Raw genomic sequence first — 21,370 nt, forward strand, 5'->3', positions numbered from 1 at the left:
TTGTGCAGTTGTAATGGCTAAACATTTGTGGCATAAAAATCCTCGTTACCCAACTAAAATTTTTGTCACACCAATAATTTTGAAATATTGGTTCATTTATAGCTTGGCACCACATTAGTTGTATTACCTTAAACGATAAACCTAATTTGCAAAATTATCTTCTGTTGTCATTTTCCATAATTTATTGCAACATTACCTACAATACCTAGAAAGCAATTGCTTCGTTTAACTTTAATTTTCTCCTCAAAATCCCCAATATGTTATCAAGCCTGCTTATCAGTAATTTAGTTAAAAATCCTGAAAATTTTTCAGGCCGAAAATCCCCATAGAAGTCGGCCGTGACCGCCCTATCAATTAAACCGACACATGCCGGCCCAAATCTTACATAAGAAAAACCCATTTTGCATAATTTGAGCCGATATGTAAATTTTAATTAAAAAACTAACTGCTCGATTAATTAAATTACACGTCGTCTCATCCTCCAACCATTTCCTGCAAAATTTAAATAAAGCCCCGTTTATTTACCCAGCGTTTTATTTTTACAATTCGGATTCCGTAAACCATGAAATCACCTTAATCCAATAATTTTAAACGCGCCTCAAAGGTGATCCCAAATGTCAAATGCGACATGAATGTGACTACCGAACGGCCTGTAAATTTCGCCCTAATCTACAACAACATCGCGACTAATTTACAAGAGGCAGGGGTTCATTGTCGCTGCAAAAAACGCGAGACGACATAAACAATTCAGTTTATCGTGACATACATTGAACCAGAAAGCAAATTACAGAATTACCCGCAATCAGAAATGAACCGAGATTTATTCAAGACGCAAGCCTCGTCTAGACGTGAGAACCGCCCGATAATCACCAAGATTTATTCAAAAATTGACCCTTCAAAATTTTAAAAAGATTGGACGATAACTTCTCGTCTGTTGCATGATTAATTGAGACGCCACCGATTTGTTTACGAGGCTTGCATGAGACGTGACTTATAGACCGATTATTTATGATTATTGTAGCCAGAATTCAAGACACGAAAAAATCATTACTTGCCTTCCTACATTCCGGTTTTTAAGTGTCTTCCACCTCATCTAAAATGGTAATTTGTGGGAAAAGTATTAGATAAAGTTATCTCAAAAATACATATTCGCACCGTAATTACCCACTAATTTACATCGCTGCGTAAGCTATTAACCAAATTTGATAAATCCCTAATTTATGCACGTGGATGCGCTACATTTTAAATTGTTGCCCGCACTGATTACCAAAAGTGCAATGTTATTATTATACAGAGTGTTACAGCTCCCTTTACTTTTTGTAAAAATATATGCAGCATGTAATTTTACGTCACCGTTCTTAGTCACAAAAAAGCATTACCTGTAACTTTTTAGTTACTTAAAATATTGCCATGCCGTTTTTATTATCCGATAGATTGACTTAAAGGCTAGAAACTACAAATATTTATATTATACACAGGGTAATAAACCAAAGTTATATTTTTTAAATGGAACACCCTATATATTTTTGCATAATTAGATTCTATGCAAAAAAATAATGTAACTGTATAAACTATTATGGATCTATCTCTTTTCGTTTCGGAATTATTCAACTTTTCGTTATAAAAAAACAATGTTTCATCAAAGTCGCCTATGAATATTTTCCGATCAATTTACAACAGAAAAACTCAGAATATCCTGTAATTTTAGCAATAGTCGACTTTTACTTGAAACACGCTGATAATGTACAGGCTGTGCTAAAAAAAAACAGTTGAATAACTCTTTTTTTTTTCAAATAAAACACCATGTATTTCTTCACACGTATCGATGGCATTTTTTTAAGATTTCTAACGATATGCGGTTTGTATACCTAGCAAATTAGAAATATTTCTTAAAGTGTGCAAATTTTTTGTTCTTTTTTTATTTATTTTATTATTAATGCTTGATGAGTAAAATTCATTTATGTATCAAGTAATAATTAAATTACTAATGAAATTATTCATATTAGTACATATCAAAAAATAATTTACCATTTGGTTTAACAGATTCTAGGATAACAAATTTTCTTGTAATAAAATATTTTTTTTGAAAATTCTTGAAAAACATTTTAAATTTGCTTCTGCAAACACCATGAGAAAACTTAATAAAATAAGCAAAATAAAAAGATCTAAAATTTAAGAAGTTTGAAAATAAATTGTGAACACCTATATAGTAATTCAGATCAATCAGACCCAATTAATAAGCCTGTTAGATCTTAGTCAAAATCTACGTACCAACAGTGTCATAAAAAAACACTGTTAATTAATTTTTAAATCTAAAGATGTGGCACCGATTTTTTTGGATCTAATTTTTTTAACAGTAATTCCGAAACCAATTTAACAACACTTTAGAGACATGTATATAAAGCTACGAAGACATCGTAATGAGCACACAAAAAATAATAGCATGGCATAAAAAAAATTATTATAACGTCATACTTTTATGGGACACTCTGTATAACCAAAAATATTTTCTTGAAATGTGTCCTAGAGTATAAATAAATCGTTTTATGCAGAAAGGGATTAAGTAACATTAGATAGTCTCTTCCCTTTCTGTACCAGATAAAAATAGTTGTAAATAATATCGCACCTATTTGATTTCACTGATTATTGCTGTTAAAAAAAATCACATAATATTTCAAAAACTAATAAATTTATTCAGATATATCTTTTAACGTATCTTTTAAAATGACGCGACTGGTCTTTTGAACGACTTCTGAATTTCACAAATGAAGTTTTTTAGGAATTATTATAATTTAGTAGTCGGGAAATTACACCTAAAGTTTACGGGAAAGGCAGTCATTAAAACATTTCCAAAATCATGAAAAATGGTACATGTGCGCCTAATAAAGAGTTAATCAAATCCTTCTTTATTTGCGTTCCCAAGTCCATATGAAAACAAAACATAAAAAAATCACTAGACAAAATTCAGTTTATTGCAGAAAATAAAGTGTAGATTTTTCTATGTTTTTTTAATGTCGTCAGTTACATCTAAAATAAAAAATAAAATTTTTTTTAGCTTTTCTCGAAAACGTAAAAGTGTTAGTTAGGCCCTTTTGCAAAAAAAGATTCAAATAACACCTACAAATTCTATCTTAAATAATTACAAAGCTGCAGACGACGGGAGCTGGTCTGGACCACCCTGTATAACTTGCATTAAATTCAAGTGTATTCCGAGGAAGTAGAACGAGTGGAATTGGGGAAATTCGCAAGCAAATGAAAATTTACGACGTTGCCGAAATTAATATCTGGCGACATCGTCTCGGACCGTCGACCCTTCGGAAAATCAGCGGCGACATCGCCGAGGCCGCCATTATGTCGATTCTTACGCAGCTTTGGGGTCGATGGTACTCCATGTCGTATGATAACGAAGTAATGGACCATCAGCTGACGTCACGTCACTCACTCATGACATAAATTTCGCGTTGCTCTAGGTCGGGATTTTCTCTTTCATCTTGACAATCAATGGCTACCACGTGAAGACTTTCGGATTTATGGGCCGTTAAGATGATCAAAGCGCAGCTTTGCGACGAAACGGAGTAAAATGCACGCAGCGGTGGCGCTAATTTTTTAATGCAATAACGAATAAATTGTAATCGGGTATTGGTTACACGGGAAAACGAGTCATTATTTTACTTTATTTATTTCTTTACTTTTGTTAGCGTGTACGAGTCGTAAACATAAATTTTAACTAAAGTATTGACGTTTATATTTGCTTATTTGTAATTGTCTGTGTGTTAATTGAAGGCTTATTTTCGTACTTTATTTCTAAGCGCTGCAACAGTTGCTAATAAATGGACGGTGTAAATCTATTATTTTGCAAAAAATTCTTTATTAGAGGAAGAAGCTGATTTATGGCTGGATGATACGAATTTCAAACGGCTGGAAGTGGACTGGAGTCTTGAGTTTATAACTCAGTTTATTGGTTCCGCTGATTTGTAATACGTTACGACTGCAATTAGATTGAGATTGAAAAAATTCTGAATAAAAATATGTAAAAATGCTCGGCTGTTTCTTGCATGACGCATCCACAATCTGGCAAGCATCATCAGCAAAATATTTAATTTGACAAGTTTATACTTCCAATGGATTTAGGTTTTCGGCTGTTTTTCCTTTCTCGTCTTTTATATATCGCTTGAGGGTGGATCTAATAAATTTACTAAGTTATTACTGGGTGTAGCACCATTCGATCTACACAAATATGGACAACGTTTACATCACAAAACACGTCAAAATGATAACGAATTTGCCCTCCTTTTAAGTTCGTGTTTTTTCAGTTCACAATTACCTCAATAAGTAAGAATGCTTACGTAAAAATTTGTTTACATAAATTTTTCCGAAGATTTTCAATTTACAAGTAAACGAAATATCACACCATGTACCTAAATAAACCAAATATTTAACTTATTTCGTGATATAAACCGTCTTAACCCTTTTTTATAGTTAATATATTGCAAATTAGAGATAAAAAAGTGTATAGAAAAAATAAAAAAGTAATAAAAAATAAGAAAATAAATAAATAAATAACTTTTTCGTTCTTGACTTAGTAGTGTCAAGAATTAAAACAGGATCAAGGCAAGAGTATAATTAAATATTTTAATAATTTTATTTGACTTAAATCTGCTTTTGCATTATTTAGAGCGTTACTCAGCAAATCTCAAAATATACAATTAATATGTAAAAATATAACAAACCTACGCATTAAACTGACAAAAAATTTCCATTACAACTTTTATTTGCAAAAATTTGCTCTAAAATTACATCTAAGTTAAAGAAAACCAAATAATGTACTCGTATTCCACTACAAAATGACTGAGCTTTTCATAGCTGACACCACTAAACTGCGTAGATTATTGTTCACAAAAGATTTTTTTTGTCAAGAAAACGTTTATGAGTACAGAAGCGTATTTCACGAACAGACTTTTTCACATTAAACTTTCTCTTTGTACTTTTCAATTTTGAGATTCTGCGTACTGAAAAGTCTGTTTTCCAAAAACACCTAGTTAAAAAAATCCTTTTGATATTTACTTTTTGGTTTAGTGATCGTTTTATTGTTGAATACTTATCTATTTTACTATCGCCGATTTTATCACTATAAAGTTTTTTCTGTGTGAAATAATACGGACTGTTTATAAAATAGTGTAGGATCTCAGGTAGTTCTAGAATTTGCCGGATTTAATTATTTTATTTCTATAAAATTTCTGAAAAGTACCAATTTTTATCTACTCAGGCAATCAGTAAAACCAAATTTTTCATATATTAACATTGCCCGTTTTTTTTTTAAGAAGCTACTAGAATCTCACATTCATTTCTAGCGAGATCGTATAATCCAATGTTACTAAGATACAGTTAAAATACAGTTGAAACAAAAATTGTTCTAAATTTTTTCATACGTATTTTACCACATTTTTGGGCCAAGTTTTCCATTGAGAAAATAAACTTATAAAAAAATGTACACAAATTGTGACAGCACTTAAAAAACTGAAAATATAATAATAAAAAAAGAAGTTTCAGAATACGAAGTTGTTGTCAATAGCAAAATTGTTCCTTTTTACAATTCTTTCCTCTTGATGATCTGTTTGCTCAAGCTTTTTCATCACAACGAGAAAAATTTGAAACGTACGACAAGATATAAGTAAACGACAACATACAACAAAATGTTAGATACAAATTAACTATAAAAAGTACGAGTATAAATATTATGCAACAAATAAATACAACTGTCAATGTAAAGCATGACATGTATAAAGCTCATTAAAAAAAGATTTCTTATATTTATTTCATGTTTCGTCAAACCAAATTAAAATAAATTAGAAAAAAATATTATGAAAAAGAGCACGATGGTAAGTACAAACAAAAGTTTAAGTATCGTTTGATACCTACAACTTTTATGCACTATTAGGTATAGTTTTTTAAAATATCTAGAGAAATATTGAAAATTTCGTTTCTTATTCGTCCTTGTAACGTCCTTAACTCAGTTTGACTTTTTCAAAAATTCAGAATTAAATTTTTAATTTTTTACCTTTTAATAAAAATAAAAATTTCACAAAATTCAGAAAAAATGCTCTTTTAAAATTTCAGTTGGTTCCGAAATTTAAAATTACTTTGTTAAGCCGTATTAAAAATATTAGGCTGTACCTATCTGTACTTTCTAGCGACCCTGTATTTAAACTTTTATTTGATTGTAACTAGTGACTAGTTTTCTCTATATTTTTAATGTAGGTATTTTCTTATACTTATATATATATATATATATATATATATATATATATATATATATAAGTATAAGAAAATAGAAAATAAGAAAAATAAGAAAATAGAAAAGAAGTAGGTATTTTCTTATACTTATATATATATATATATATATATAAGTATAAGAAAATACCTACATTAAAAATATATATATTAATTATTTTAAGATATAATTTAATAAATTCAATCTCATTCAATCATTGAAAAGTTAGTTAGAGTGACGCTAAACAACTACATGTAGTAGGTATAGTACAAATTCTGCTGAACTGAAGCAATCATGCCTAGATGGAAACACCGATAAAATAAATTCATAGTGTAATAACAATTACTAAAAACTTAAAACTTCTGAGATTTACGGTTCCTAAGCAGAAAAAAAGTTACTGATCTATTTTAACTATTTGACTATATTAATTTTTCGCGCTAAAAATCTGCAGAATCAATTTATTCGTACCTCCGTCATGTCGCCCCATTTAATTTTTCACTTTGTGAGCAGTGCTCGCCTCACCTTCTGAATCTTGCATCTCCGTGTGCGTCTCGTTTGGAATACAAGTCTTCTTTGCATCCGTAACAATCTCCCACATCCCTCACCGTCCATTAAATAAAAATGTCCATTGTTCGGATGGTCGTAGCGATCGCGTGGTTAAAGTACGCGGGAATTAGACCTTATCCCGACGAAGAACAATTGGCTTAGAGATGTCGTTTATCGCCGAAACTCCGGAAGCAATTGCAGTTTCGTAAACATTGGCCATTTTCCCGTTTACCTGTCTGCCATTTATGTCCGCCTTGTGCACGGCTATTGCTTATTTCGTTTTATTTATCGTCTTATTTCGCTCGCCCTGTTCCCATCTTGTTATTCTACACGAGACTAGATTGCTTGCTCGTGCAAGAAAAAAATTTCAGAGGTGAGAAGAGAAAGTCTGCCGCTGCACGGGTGATAAAATTATTGTTGTGCAATGTTACCCAAAAGGGGAAAGTTTTCTGAGAAGGGTTGAACGGGTTGTATTTTTCACGTTCAATATGGAAAGTGACATCGGCACGAAGAATAATTTATGACTGACTATAGAAGAATTTTAAATTAGTCGCTTCACAGGAGACGAAACTTGAAAAAACCGAAGCCGAAAGAAGAACAAAATTTTGTTCTAATTAGCGGTTCGTGGGAAAAAGTATTTAAATTATTCCAACTATCCGTTTGGGGGCTTTTATTGTTCCGCCACACTTTAATTTTATTTTATGTCAGGTTTCATGAACAATAAACATAATTAAAAAGTGTAAACGGAAATTCTTTAATATAATTATTAAATAACTTTATTACATGGTACAAAAACAGACCAATTCTTCTATGAATAAACAAAAATAATATGCATAGCAGTCTTTAGAAAAATTAATTATTTATTTATTTAAATTTGTTATTTTTTTGTCCGAAACTTTTCCTGTCACAGAAGTATAATCAATAAATAAATAATAATAAATAGAAATAAATATTTATTAAAAATACTGTTAGCTTTTATACCCATAGTCCAGACAAAAAACAAGTTGTAGAATACAGAATATACAGACTGACCCAAAAGTAACTCCCAAAATTAGTATCTTTTTGACACTTCTGACGTTATTTGTCTTTGAGTAATTCGGAAATAAAATTAACTAGACGCCCTCTGGTGATGACTTTTGAACTATGTCGAAAACAGTAAAGAAATTTTCGTAATGCCACATTTAACTGACATTTAATGAATTGTTCAACAATTTTTCGTGTATAGTGTTAATTACTTACAATAGAAAGAATTACTTTAAAAGTACGTGGTGGTAAATACTAGCGTTGACTTTGGTTCTGTAGTTTTTCGTGGTATAAAGTGTTTATTGTTGGAACTTGAAAGTAGATAAAAAGTGAAAAATATTTAAATTTTGATTACAAAGTGTTATCAAACAGTTGTCTAATTAAAGATTATAAGTAATGGATCACAGCGAACACAAAGTTTGGCTCAAGAAACCAATAAAATAGTGAAGTGTTATGAATTTTAGGTTAGAATTTTCCACTGAAAAAATCATGAAATGCTGCGGTAAATCTACAAAACTACAATAAAGATTAACAACTGCTGATACATTTAAACGTAAATTATGCCAAAAGGTAGGCTTTTCAATGTCTTTGTAATAATTTTCCAATAAAGAAAGTGAACCAAACAGTCATTCGTTATTCGTGTTTTCCTCGTCATCTCTCATTTGTCAACATAAGTTTCTTGCATCAAAGATGCAATAATCATTCCGCATAGGCAATGTAATAATTGTGAAGCCTCAAAATTCGTACAACGCTCAAAATATCCGAATAAACATTTTCCCGCCATTTATGGTTACTGTTTTCGACCTAGCTCAGTGGCGCCCCCAACGGTAATTTTATTTCCGAATAGCGAAGTTTTTAATTTTTTTAAATGACAACAGACGTTTTTGATTGGTGTTTTAAAAGCAGACTTTTTTATCTTTCTGGTAAGTATAATAAAATTCAAAAACAATAAAGCAAAACAAATAAAAAAAGTAAATAAAATAAAAAAATTGTAAACGTTATTGAGAGTATTACACAAAGAGCCTTAACTTTTTTAATTTTTTTTTGTTTTTTGTTAATTGTTTTGTGTTTAGGTGTTATATTAAGTGTTTTCATCTTAATTATACAAACAAAAATATAAAAAACAAATGCCGCTTATAAAATAAGTCAAGAATAAAACGATAGAACCCAATGTTTAGTTGTCAATAATAAATTTTTATTTTATTAAATTTATTTTTTAATTTCATCATTATAATTTTTTTTTATTTCCAAGAGGATAATAACGTCTACTGTCTAAAACGGTAAACAAAAAGTAAATGTCACTATGATGTCAAAATGTATAAATTATAAAAATTACAAATAACAAAGATAAATAAAAACTTTGTGCGTTACTTTTGGTTCAGTCATTAGTATTGTATCTTTAAATAAGCACATATACTGCACCAACCTAAACAATTAGTGCATTTTTTTCCTATATTTTTTGTTAGATAGCCTTTGCATTTAATAAAAAAACAATAAACTCATCAGAGTCTTGTTATATTACGTTATGTAGAACAAGATGAATCTGCTAGAAGTAGATAGATTTATTTTTATTGTCTTTTACCATAGGTCTAAAAATTTAACACATTATCTAAAACCTTCTCCAGAAAGTGTTTTCTCTTAGAGGAATTATTTTACCCCATTCTCCCCTACTAACAAACTAATAATACTATTTTTTTTATTTAATAGTATAAGAAATTGTTAAAAAATTCTAAAAGTATATAAATATAAATATGAATATAAATATAAATATAAATAATAATATAAACAATATAACAATATGAACAATATAAAGTTTTATAGTTTCTTTAAACTATTTTACTACGTAGGTATGTATCAACACTGTCCATTTTTTTAATCAACTCACAATACCATTTAATCGGAATTTAATTTTATTTAATAGGAAAATATTCCTGACACCTTCCTTTCAGTGCACTTTTATTGTATACTTAAGATTGTACACGAAGAAATTTTTTTAACCATCATTGCCAGTTCATATCTCAAACATTATTTGGCAAACACGGTTTTATTATTATTATTATTAAATTAACATAAAATAATGGTTGTAACTATTGTAGAACTAGTACTTAACAATTGTAGATTTTGTACCTTTTGAAGAAAATTTTCTTAGCTTTGATTTTGTTTACTGGTGTTTACTGGATTTATCATAACACGTATCGTTTTAGAGACATAAGCCAAAAAACATAAAAAATCACCTGCTGATATTAAAAAATACTCTGGCAGCAGAATGAAAAAATATAAAAAAAACCTTAGAAAAGTGTGGCATTCGAGCAATAGAAAATGCACGTAGTACGCTATCAGTGTGATAAAATGCACAAAGCAGCGAAGAAGTGGCAACAAAAACTCTGCGATGTCCCGTGTGCAAATGAGCGATAATTTACGGCGTCAACCCCATGAAATGGTCGATTTTTCTCGTTCAACTTTATCGCTCTTGTCTTGTAATTTAAGTGTCCATAATTTAGTTCACATAACGATCTCGTCGTTGCATTAATAAAAAGTTCGCTCTCGGTCTGGTATGTGCAGCGCTTCGGAAATTTGCTTCTCCTATTTCCTCGAGGGAAATAAATAGACGAAAAACACGGTATGAGCATTTCGTAAACATGGCTTGGGGTGGCAGATTGTTGAAACCCCAGAGATATCTGTATTGTGCGTGTTTGGAAAAATTGTATCTCCTCAAATGACCCTGTCGCATGTGTAGTGAATGGCGCTCCACCTAAAACTAAGACGTTCAGCACAAATTGAACCCACGAAATATGCAGTTTCCTTAAACAGGTGGAGCGACATTCATTAAGCGTCTTTTTTTATGCAATCGTTGACCCTTAAGGGCGCACTTGGTGGCCATGTGCCCGTGCATTTGAATAATAAAGTCGTCGCGTTTTAGAAATAGTGATTTTTGAGCTACCGGAGGCCAAGCGACCGGTTCTTAACGTGTTATAGGCGGAGCCGAGATAAGGATAAATAATTGCGGACTCGAGCGTCCTGCGGAATTAAAATTACGGAATAAAATGCAATATTTCTTCGATTTAATGGGAAAATGAGATATAAAAATTATTCGAATGCATAATTTAATATGCACTTGAATATTTAAGAAAACTCCGAGTAGATAAGCTGTCATAATTTGCTAAAATTACGATACAGAAGATAACAATTTCTTATAAAGGTTTATTTACACCATTTCTTATGTATATTATGTTGTAATTTCGAAATTAATGACGTTACATTCAAACGATCTTCGATCCGTTTCGGTCATCAAGTAGCGAAATGGGCGACGTAATTGATATCTAAATGTGTCTAGACTAAAATTATTCCCAGACTGATTAAACGTTTTTACTCGATCGAGGATTAAAACCTCCTTTCATTACTCCAATACGCTTATTTATTAGCAAATCTGCTCAAAAAAGCAAAATTAAGTCGTTGATTAGTTAAAGCTACTAGTTTTCTTTCAACTCTTTTTATTAATTGCGTCAACAAGTAGTTTAAGAAAAAGGAAGCGATTTTGTGAGCAATTGGGAGATTTATGGTCCTGGATATAAAGTGTCTCTTTGCTCCATTCCATTTCAAACTGTCACATCTCTAACTTTTATTATCTCTCCCCGAAGAAAAAACTGGCTTTTCAGAGGTCGAACTGATAATTTAATTTAGACAACTCTTCTTATCTTTCTAAATTAATTGAAAACAAAGTCTCCAATGCGATGGAAGCATCAACAAGAAAACGTAACTACTAACTAAAACACCTTACAATTTTTCATAAATAAAAAAATGTTTTATTTTGAAAAATAATTAACTTTAAGGTGGGGGCGCTTTCGCATTTTTTATGTCAGGATGAATGTTAATTCTTTGACCCTTTTAGCCCCTCTTCCAAAATTAAGTGAAAGAATCCTTTGGCATCGCTTTGGAATTAATTCCCAGCTCGTGGTTGCCATTCCGGGCATTAATAGCGTCGAAGCTTTCTCGAGTGTCGGGCGAAACCCGAGCTGAAAATTTCGAAAGCTCGCTATCGAACCCAATAATAAGAAGAAATAGTGGAGGGAAAGCACACAAATTTGTGTCTATACTGTCTGGTGCAGGCGAACAGGCAATGTTTAAGTTAGTAAGGACAGTCTCACGGGGAGATGTTGAACAGAGAGAGAGCCTCTTGCTGAATAAGAGACGGGGCGTGATCCCATCTTATATACTTATGTAGTTTCCAAGGTGCAACTTTGAAACATAAACTTGGCAAAATACTGGCTACTGCAAGCGAGGCTTGAACGAATAAACGCCTTTTTCGGAGAAAATGGACTATTATTAATGAGACTTATGAGCGGAATATGGCGGACGAAATCTGCATCCAGCACAGGAGGACGATTTGATTTGAATTAACTTAAGCTCGATGTTTTTTTGTGGTTAATCCAGGAAAGAATGTCGGGCTTAGATGCGCTTAGAAATAAAGTATTTATGTCAATTTTATGCAACGTGATTTTTTGCGCCAATTAATGCCGGAAAAAATTAAAAGAAGATTAAACCCAAATGTCATAAAATAGGTTTAAATCCATCCATAATCTGGACTCGAACGCACTCAGAGAAATAATTTTTAGTTTATAGTTTAGCGCCTAATCCCCAAATTACCTACGAGGAAGTATGTTAGATTCAATCCGGTTTGAAACAAAAAATGAGGTTCTAAAGAATGAGAAAGCATTTCTTCGACTAAGAAGGAAATAATTTAATATTATTTTTTTTAAAATGACATTAAATCAAAGAAATCTTTTAATTTAAAACTGACAGTATACTGAGCAGTCAAATGGTCAAATTCTGTAAACCAAAAATTAAACTAAAAATTAAGAATTCAAACTTAATTAAAAATTAAATTAAAAAAAATGAAAAATCACAGTACAGAAAAATGGTTATTTATGCAGGTAACAAGGAAAAATGTTCTTTATTATTCTTCTCAAAATGTGATTTTATGTGCCAAAGACGTAGAAAAAAATATTTCTTGATGTGCTTCACTTATTTTTTTAAACATTCGAAAAAAAAGTTGTTTTTAAGAAAAAAAATTTTTAGCTTACAATCAACTTAACCAGTCAAGTGCCAAAATAAAAGACAATAAAAGACAAAATAAGAAATCGTTGACAAGTTATCTTTAGAAAAGTCAAATGCCATAATAAAACAAATTCCCAAAAGATTTAATTCGTTTTTAAGCGACTTTTTAAACGAAACACGATAACCATATAGGTAGATAATGTAACAATGAACTAACATACAGAGTGAATTAAAAATGACTGACAAACTCCCGAATGGTGATAAAAAACTTTCAGTTAAGCACAAAAATAAAGTTTTTTATTATATTTTATATATTTTTTGTTACATTTTTATTATATTTTTTTATTTTATATATTTTATTACGCATTATTTATAATATTTTATACTTTATTTTTTTAACAAATATTTGTTTAATGTTCAAAGAGCTATCGTTTCCGCTAACTAAAGTCTCAAAAAACCAAAAACTTAACTTGAAAATTTAACTTTGAAGGGCTGTATCTCATGAAAGAAGGCTCAAACAATTTATCGTCATAAGAACTCTTAATTCAGTTTGATGTCCTCTGTCACCTCCCAAAAGATTGTCCGACACTTTTGAATCACGCTGTATACAGTATCGGACCATCTCTTAGGTAGTGTTAATAAACATCAAATAAACTGAGTTAAAAGTTCCTAAAAAAAAATTGTTTAAACTTTTTTTCACGAGATACGAGCTCTACAAAAGTTAGATTTTTGAGTTAAGTTTCTAGCACTTCAGGTCAAGTCAAGTCAGGTCAGGTAGTTAGCAGAAATAGTAGACCTTATAACAGATACTTGTTTTTATGATGTACAAAACATTTAAAAACCATTCGACAATAAATTAGATCCGACAATATTGGAAACAAAAGAGCAACAATTTAAAAGGTTGCTAAAAAAAAGTAAGTATAAAAAATAATTAATTAAAAATAAAATTACTTGAAAAAAAGTTTTTACTTCATTTTTATGCTTAGCTGAACGTCTTTTATCAGTATTTGAAAGTTGATCCTTTGAATCAATCTGTAGATAATCGTAATATAATGGCATGACATTGTTTGCAAACGCAGTAGCGCTCTTTGATAGTTTGGAGTAAGACAGAGACAGTTAGCGCAAAATTTAAATGTGAACTCAATTATTTTTTCTTTTTATTGTTTTTTAAAAAAGCAATTTATATTCAAATTGTTTCAGTGTACTTAACAAAATAATAGAGTTAGGTGTAATTTATTTAAACTCATTTTTTTTATCTTAATTTAGTTTAAAAATTTAAACCCGGTGCCAAAAATCTTAATAAAAAAAAGTTTTTTTTCCAAAACAATTTTTGAATTAAAACCGAAAAAGCGATAATAATATTTATTTTCGTAGATGATAACAAAGATATTACAGTCTTAAAGATTTAATTAACTAGTTAAATCTTGGATTACCAGTTAAGTAACCCATCTGTAGTGCAAGAACTATTTACAGAACCTACCCAATTCTAGTCAATTTTTAATTCGCTCCCTGCAAGAAGATGGAATAAAAAACAGTAAATGTTCAGTGCTTCAGCCTTAAGAAAATCAAAAACTCATTTAGTCGTGCGGAAATCCCCTTATCTTAGCGAATCTCCCAAACTTTCAGTGAATCCAACCCCTTGTACAATATTTTATCATTAAATTTCCACATAAAATTAGAATCCGTAAAAGTTTCCAGCCGACTGTGGGATGCAGTCTAATTCCCGGAATTAACTCGCAAAAGCCTTAACAAACCACAAAATATTGCGGCCAAAATCAATACCACTCCAATTAGCAAAATTCGAGTCAGATCAGGTGTCGGAATTGAGTTACGTGTCCTCGTCTAAAGGTGCGTATTTATTTATGCTGTGCCCGAGAATGGAGCACGCTCGGGGGCCGTAAACCGTTTATGTTTATTGAATTACACTGTTACGTCTAGCATTAACGTCGTCCCAATGTTATTATTGCCTTTGCCATATGCTATGGAATGTAACGATCTGCTTAAATTTACTTGATTCGCAAACGGTTTACTATGCAGGTAAGGCAAATAAAATCGGAGGTTTATCGGCGAAGAGACTCCCTCGTGCTGATTGTTGCTCGTGCACCGCTTATTTGGACGGATTAGAAATAGAAAAGTTAAATTTAGAGGTTGAAGCGAATTTTCAGGCGCAAAGCTTTCAGCCAGGGGAGCGGAAAGGGCTATATTTTGACTAGATATGGCCTGATTTATCAGACTGGGGCGAGATAAGGCTAATGGAAACGCATCCCTGATGGCGAGATTTTTAAACAAAATGCCAAAATCAAAAAATTACATAACACTTATCGACGGTTTTCTGATACGGCACAAATATGCCACACAATGGGCAATAGGGGAGTAAAGCCATAAATCCGGTCATAATCGGGGTTGAAATGGTTAATGTTTTTTGACGCATGCTTTGAGGTAAATAAAACCGGGAATGCGGGGATAATTGCCACTTGCCGTTTTTATTCTTATCTATCGAAAATAAAATGTTTTACGGCAACAAAACGTTTCAAGTTTCGGTTAATTAAACACATTCGCACCTACACAACCTAGACACTTTATTAGATAATTTTAAAACCTGGCTGCACGGTTTAATTAAAAAAAAATTACGGCACAAGGACGAAATTGATTGATGTGTGACCTAAATCGTGGAACATGTTTATATCATCTTTTTTGCCGCGTAATAATGTTACAGCAACAGTCATAAGTTAGAAAAGTGGCATAAATTAAACCAGCAGAATATAGAAACCTGTAGGCCGGGCTAAGGTCCCTCTGGTGGGTATAGTCCAAAGTTTGGCTCATCAATTTAACACCCCATTAATAAAACTGATCTTTCGCATAACTTTTCGTTTATTCCTCTTTTCCATTTCCCTCCACATTCGAGTTGTTGACATTGATCCAACAGCCATAAAGCTATGATTAATTACAGTTCCAACTTTCCATTTACACAACTCAATTTACAGCAATTACAATTAATTGTCGTTGAGTGAATAATAGTTTTGCTTAAATAAACAAGAAATTATAAATAAATGGTCATGACCTTTCACGAGTGATTTATGAGAACCATCATGGTGTTTTGTTGGTTGCGTCCCACCAGCTCAACAATGCAATCTGTTTTGCTTCTCTTGCGTTTAGTTTTATAAAAATAACCCGGTTTTTAAACAAGACATAATTTTTAAAAGAAAAATAAACAACATGACGTTAGAAAACTGTAAAGTTTTGAAAAATAACAAGTACAAAAATTGGGGATGCTTTAATAACTCAAAGTGGCGTCTAATTTTGGTAATTATTAAGTCTTGGTTTAAATAAAGCTGGCGCCAAATCTGGTTTAAGCTGCGCCATCTAGCCGCAAAGGGGCCAAGTTGGTGCGGATCATGGTAGCCATGAAAGTGTGTGCCCGCGATTGGTCGAGGCCTCGCGGCCATGATTCCCGTTTGTCAGTTGTTGAAATATATTATCGTATCGTACGTCCCATTTCGGGAGGTTGGACCAATGGGGGGTGCGTGGGTTGAGTTTAGTCAAGCGGCCATAGTAAACTAGGAGGAGCCTAATTTGAGATAAATGACTGCCCAAAGGTGGAGTGGGGGACGTAAATAAAGTCATTCCGAACGTTGGAAAATGGAGATAACCAAAGTTTCGAGTTTTAATTGAGTCTTGCGACTGTATAAAAATTGGATTTTTGAAACTGTCCCGGAAAACTCCGGTTATTAATTGATGCAATTGCGGCAAGTGATGAGATTGATTGTTGCCGCCAAAGTGGGCCATAAAAGGTTAAGTTTTATGTGTCGTAAAGTTTTAAGAGTCGATGAAACGCATCCACAGACAACCTGCTCCGGCTTGCACACGTGCCGATCGTTACAATTTTTAGAAATCATTTATTTGGCAATAAAATGCGTTTATAACGGCTTTGATCACGAACTGTTGCGCATTCGGGTTTAATGACTCGAAAACAATGCTATTGAGGTATTTTATTACAAAATCAAAGAGAAATTCCAAAAATCCCGACTTGGAGCGTGAGAGTGTCAGGTCCAGGCAATTAGTAAAAAGAAAAACATTTAGCCATATGTTTGAGCCTTATTTTTATATCTTAATGACATTTAAAACATTCATAAAAAATTCCTGCCCATATATGAGGCTGAAATTGGTGTAATATTGAGTGAATAACACTGTAAGCAACTCAAAACCGGTTTGAAAGCCGACGGAGGTCACGTCATCTTGTTTCAGCGTTTTTCTCTTCTAGTCGCCTTTAAAAATACTGTTAATTATTCGATTCGTTAACAACAAATGTGCAAAATAGAACAAATCAGGTGTTTATTGCATAGATCGAAATAAAGCGCCAAATGGAAGATTTTCAGCTACAAACTACTGTCACAAACAATTTAGACAACGAACAAAAATTCCAAAGCTTTTCTTGGAATTATTTTTATGTAAAGTAAATCAGCAAAATGTGGTAAAAAGAACATTTTACAAGCTTGATAAAAGGAAGCTTGCAAATTGTAAATACTCTTGCTAGTTTCTACCAGAAAAAAACTTAGCTGATTTTATGTAAATGATGCATTTTAGCAATTTATCGCAATTATTTGAAAATAAAAGCAGCCATTTCATGAACTTTGTAAGCTTTTAAATCAATATTAAAGGAAAATTCCTGTTATATAACCATGTGCCTCTAAGACTTAAGAAAGTTTTTATAAGTTATTTTGATGTTAATTAGCTAAAGCTAAACTCGCGGCCAAAAAAACTAAAAGCAGTTAACAAAACACAAAAATAGCTATTTTATAAGTGTTTTCTTTAAGGTTGGACTAAACTGAGAACGTCCGCGTGAACGCAAAATTTGAACTTGGATTTTTAGGAAAAGTAATAAAATAATTTCTTTACAATTGGACGTTGTTCTTAAATTAATTATTACCTCACAGGTCAGTTTGTACCTCATTGCAATTTTTTGTAACCGAGTTTAAAAGGGTTGAAAAGTCCCTTGTTAGTGTATCTAAAAATAAAGTAAAAAAACCTAATTGTTCTTAGTCATTTTATTTTTTTATTAAAATATGGTATAATTTTCTTTGATGAATCTTGTACTTGACTCACTTGTAGTAGGTAATGTAATTTTTCATGCCATTTAAACGTTAACTTTTTCCATAAAAATGCTGTTTACCCCATTATAACTTTAATACAAATATTTAAATCGACGAAAAACTAGTTAAAAGGTAAAAAAATATTTTGTTTATTATTTTTCTTAAAAACTAATTCAAATTAGTGCATTTGCACGGCCGCGTGGACGAATAACCTTAACTAAACAACAAAACTAGTGTCTGTTGAATCTGTCCCATTTTTCGAGTAACTTTTACCTTGAAATAGATTTTAAAACGAGTGACTTTTAGTATTTTTCCAATTCTGAAAAACCGTGTGATTTGAATGTTTTCAGTGTTTCGTTATCTAAATTATTGTAAATTATTCCTTGTGATCTCCTTGAAAAATGTGAGAGAAAAATAGTTACTTGTTTTACATTAATTAGAAGCACAAAAACAAGTTTTATTTCTTGGCCGTTCAATTAAATAAATCACTGTCAGAGGCTCAGACATCTACTAACCTCAGCTTCCATCCGGCCTTATCACGGAGTTATATTTAATATTAATACGACAGCGACACTCTTTCAGTTTAATTAAGATAACTTGGCCAATAAAAAAGTCGAAGGTCTTGATCGCTGCATTTCAAGAATGTTGTGTGTTTGAAAACATTTTTCCGTCAGTCGGTCATCAAGTTCAAGGTCCATCCGCGTACACCGGAAGGAAATACGGTAACTAGCGATTGTTAGGCCGATGTCTATAAAATACTGGGTGCGGTGGTTTTACGATCTACGACTTCTGACTATAACACAGTGTTTTACGACCCGCGCCCTGACCTGCCTCAAACGTTTTATTCGCCGCGTTTATTGCGTTTTTATGGTCGTTATAGTGTAATTTGTAAATGTGGGACATTCTACTAATTTTGGATGGGTTTGATATTGCTTTACAACTTTACAACTTGCCACCAGTATGAATGGAGCGTATTTTATATGCCAGTGTCGTGTTTGTTTTGCCGGCTCGTAAACTTATTTTATTGCACGGTGATTATTTCCGAAGTCTACTTACCGAGATGAAACGATCGAGCCACAAAATTTAGGGAAACACCGAGAAAAAGGTACAAGCGGATTGGCTCCGCCCCCCGATACCTGCCATTTTGATATCTAACCGCAACCATGATTTTTAAAAATGCATAAACTGTCGTAAATCTCGACAAGCGCTCCTGAAACCGTTTTACTTCGATGAATACTAAAGTCCTGACCTACAGTAACTACCAAATTCTCATTCTAAACATATCCGACTGTATGAACAAACCTTTGCATTATTTAAGATAGCATCTCTTCATCTCGAAATTTATGAATAGAGAGAGAGATCTCGGCAAACTTGAAGAATTGTTTGCTAACAAAGTTGGCTAAAATATTGCACTTGTCATAAGTGTAAAGGCAAATAAAAAACGTATGTTTTCTAAATAGACTTACGAGAAATTTTTACAAAAATCTGCTTAATATGCAGGTGAATGCACTTGGATGTGACCCTATGTCAGCAGGTCTTGATATCTTTATTGCAATCTTTTGCAATGATTGGTTAGTCGTAACTGTATAAATAGACAAACAATAAAAATTATACATTTAATATTTAAATATTCGAAATATAACAAATCTCAGAGTTATAAAATTAAATAAATATTTAAATAAGCTTGCATAAATTAGTAATTTTAATACGTAATGCTTCAAATTTCCGTTTCTAATATCTTGATAATAAAAAAATTAAAGACAATATGAATTACCTCATATACCTAATAAAAACTTGAATTGTTTTATCTGTTCCTACAGTTGGAAAACATTTTATAAAAATTTTTCGTAATAATTAAAAAAAATCCGCTCGTTCCATTCAAAACCTAACATGTACTATTAATGAACAAGAAATATTCCAAATTCCAAAAAGATTTATCATTTTTTAAAGCAAAAGAACAACGTATTTCAACATAATCCACGGAAAAAAATAGTTTTCTGTAAAAGTAAAGCGGTCTGAGTCATTCTAAGGCAATTTAGTTAGTTTATAAGGACAAAAAGTCCTAAAAATCAAAGTTTTTCTATAAAACTGTTACAGTAGGAGAACTGATTCGTTTCTAAGCGAAAAATAGTAAAAAACCAAAGTATTTTACCAAAATCAGTATAAAAATTGTCATTAAAAAATAAAACGACTTATACCAGTTCCAGTTTTATTTATAAACAAAGACTCATTAAAAAACAACTTATTATCACAAACTAAAAAAAGTCTCTTTCAGTGATTTATATCTGAGTCATAACAAGACCTAAATTATTAACATTTGTTTTAATTTTAATACTTATTTGTTTTTATTTAGTCACCATTTTTAAAAAAAATTTGATTTGAACACACATAAAAAATTGCAAATTGCAAAATCTGTTAAAGTTTTATTTCTGTTAAAAATCAAAAGAATAAAAGAAATCTAAAAGTTATAACAGAAAAAAAACTTTTCCGTAAAAACGTAGTTACTTACCTACGTTTGAAAACTAGCATTATAATGAGTAAAAATAAATTCTAAAAGTTTCTTTTAAATTACGAGTTGTATCTGCAAAAAAACACAACTGAATAAAGACTGTTAAGCTTTGTCATTTCTTGTCATTTATAATAACATCGAAAACCATTTAAAGGCAAAGGCAAAAAACTTATTTAAAAAACAAAAAAAAATATTTTTTTATTACTTCAGAAATTATTCTTTTATGTTTTTGATTTTATTTTGTATTATTATTTTTGTTACAATTATGTTTTACATTTTTTCAATTGCATTCAGGACGCACTACTATCTATTTTTTTTTCAGTATTACTTAAAAAATATATTTTTTTCTTATATTAATATTATATTATGTGTTTTCTTTCCGCATTTATTTTTTTAATTTTGCTTTTATTCGTTTATATTTAAAAATTTATGTTTTATTTTTGTTTTGTGAGAGGTTAAGTAGAGTAGAGTTAGCTAGACTTCGCCTCCTCACATTTTTTCTTAAATAAAAACTTTTATTATTATTATTTATTATTTTGTGGGAATAATTATCTTGCTTTTTCTTAGGTGTATAAACCTGATAAGGTTAAGTGAAATCCTTACGATATTATATAATATGTGATATAATAAATATAATCTACTATATCCACCTAATAAAAAACGAGTTACTTGAATACTAACACCTGTAGATGTAGATTGTAGAACTAACTATGTACCTAATTCTAAGTTCATTTATTTTAAAATTAAAAATTAAAAAAATAAACAGGAAAACAAGCAAATTTGTTTGAGTCACTTATCATTAGGTATTTTTTTTAATTATATATAACAAAAACAAAAGAGTATAGGCAACATTTACAAAATTACCTATAGGTAGAT

At 31.1% G+C, this 21,370-nt stretch overlaps 2 long non-coding RNA genes across 3 annotated transcripts in view; one reads left to right on the forward strand and one right to left on the reverse strand.

The window, feature by feature from the left end:
• Positions 1 to 21,370, reverse strand: part of LOC135265858 (uncharacterized) — a 100,463-nt gene that overhangs the window by 26,463 nt on the left and 52,630 nt on the right. The gene's annotated exons all lie outside the window — the stretch shown is intronic.
• LOC135265859 (uncharacterized) overlaps positions 10,355 to 21,370 on the forward strand; it is a 30,750-nt gene continuing 19,734 nt past the window's right edge. The window contains exon 1 of the long non-coding RNA XR_010333707.1: positions 10,355 to 10,460. This is a non-coding gene — a long non-coding RNA (uncharacterized LOC135265859). The remainder of the gene's footprint in view (positions 10,461 to 21,370) is intronic.

The sequence above is a fragment of the Tribolium castaneum genome, chromosome 4, assembly GCF_031307605.1.
Source record: "Tribolium castaneum strain GA2 chromosome 4, icTriCast1.1, whole genome shotgun sequence".
In the NCBI taxonomy this organism is placed as follows: Eukaryota; Metazoa; Arthropoda; class Insecta; order Coleoptera; family Tenebrionidae; genus Tribolium; species Tribolium castaneum.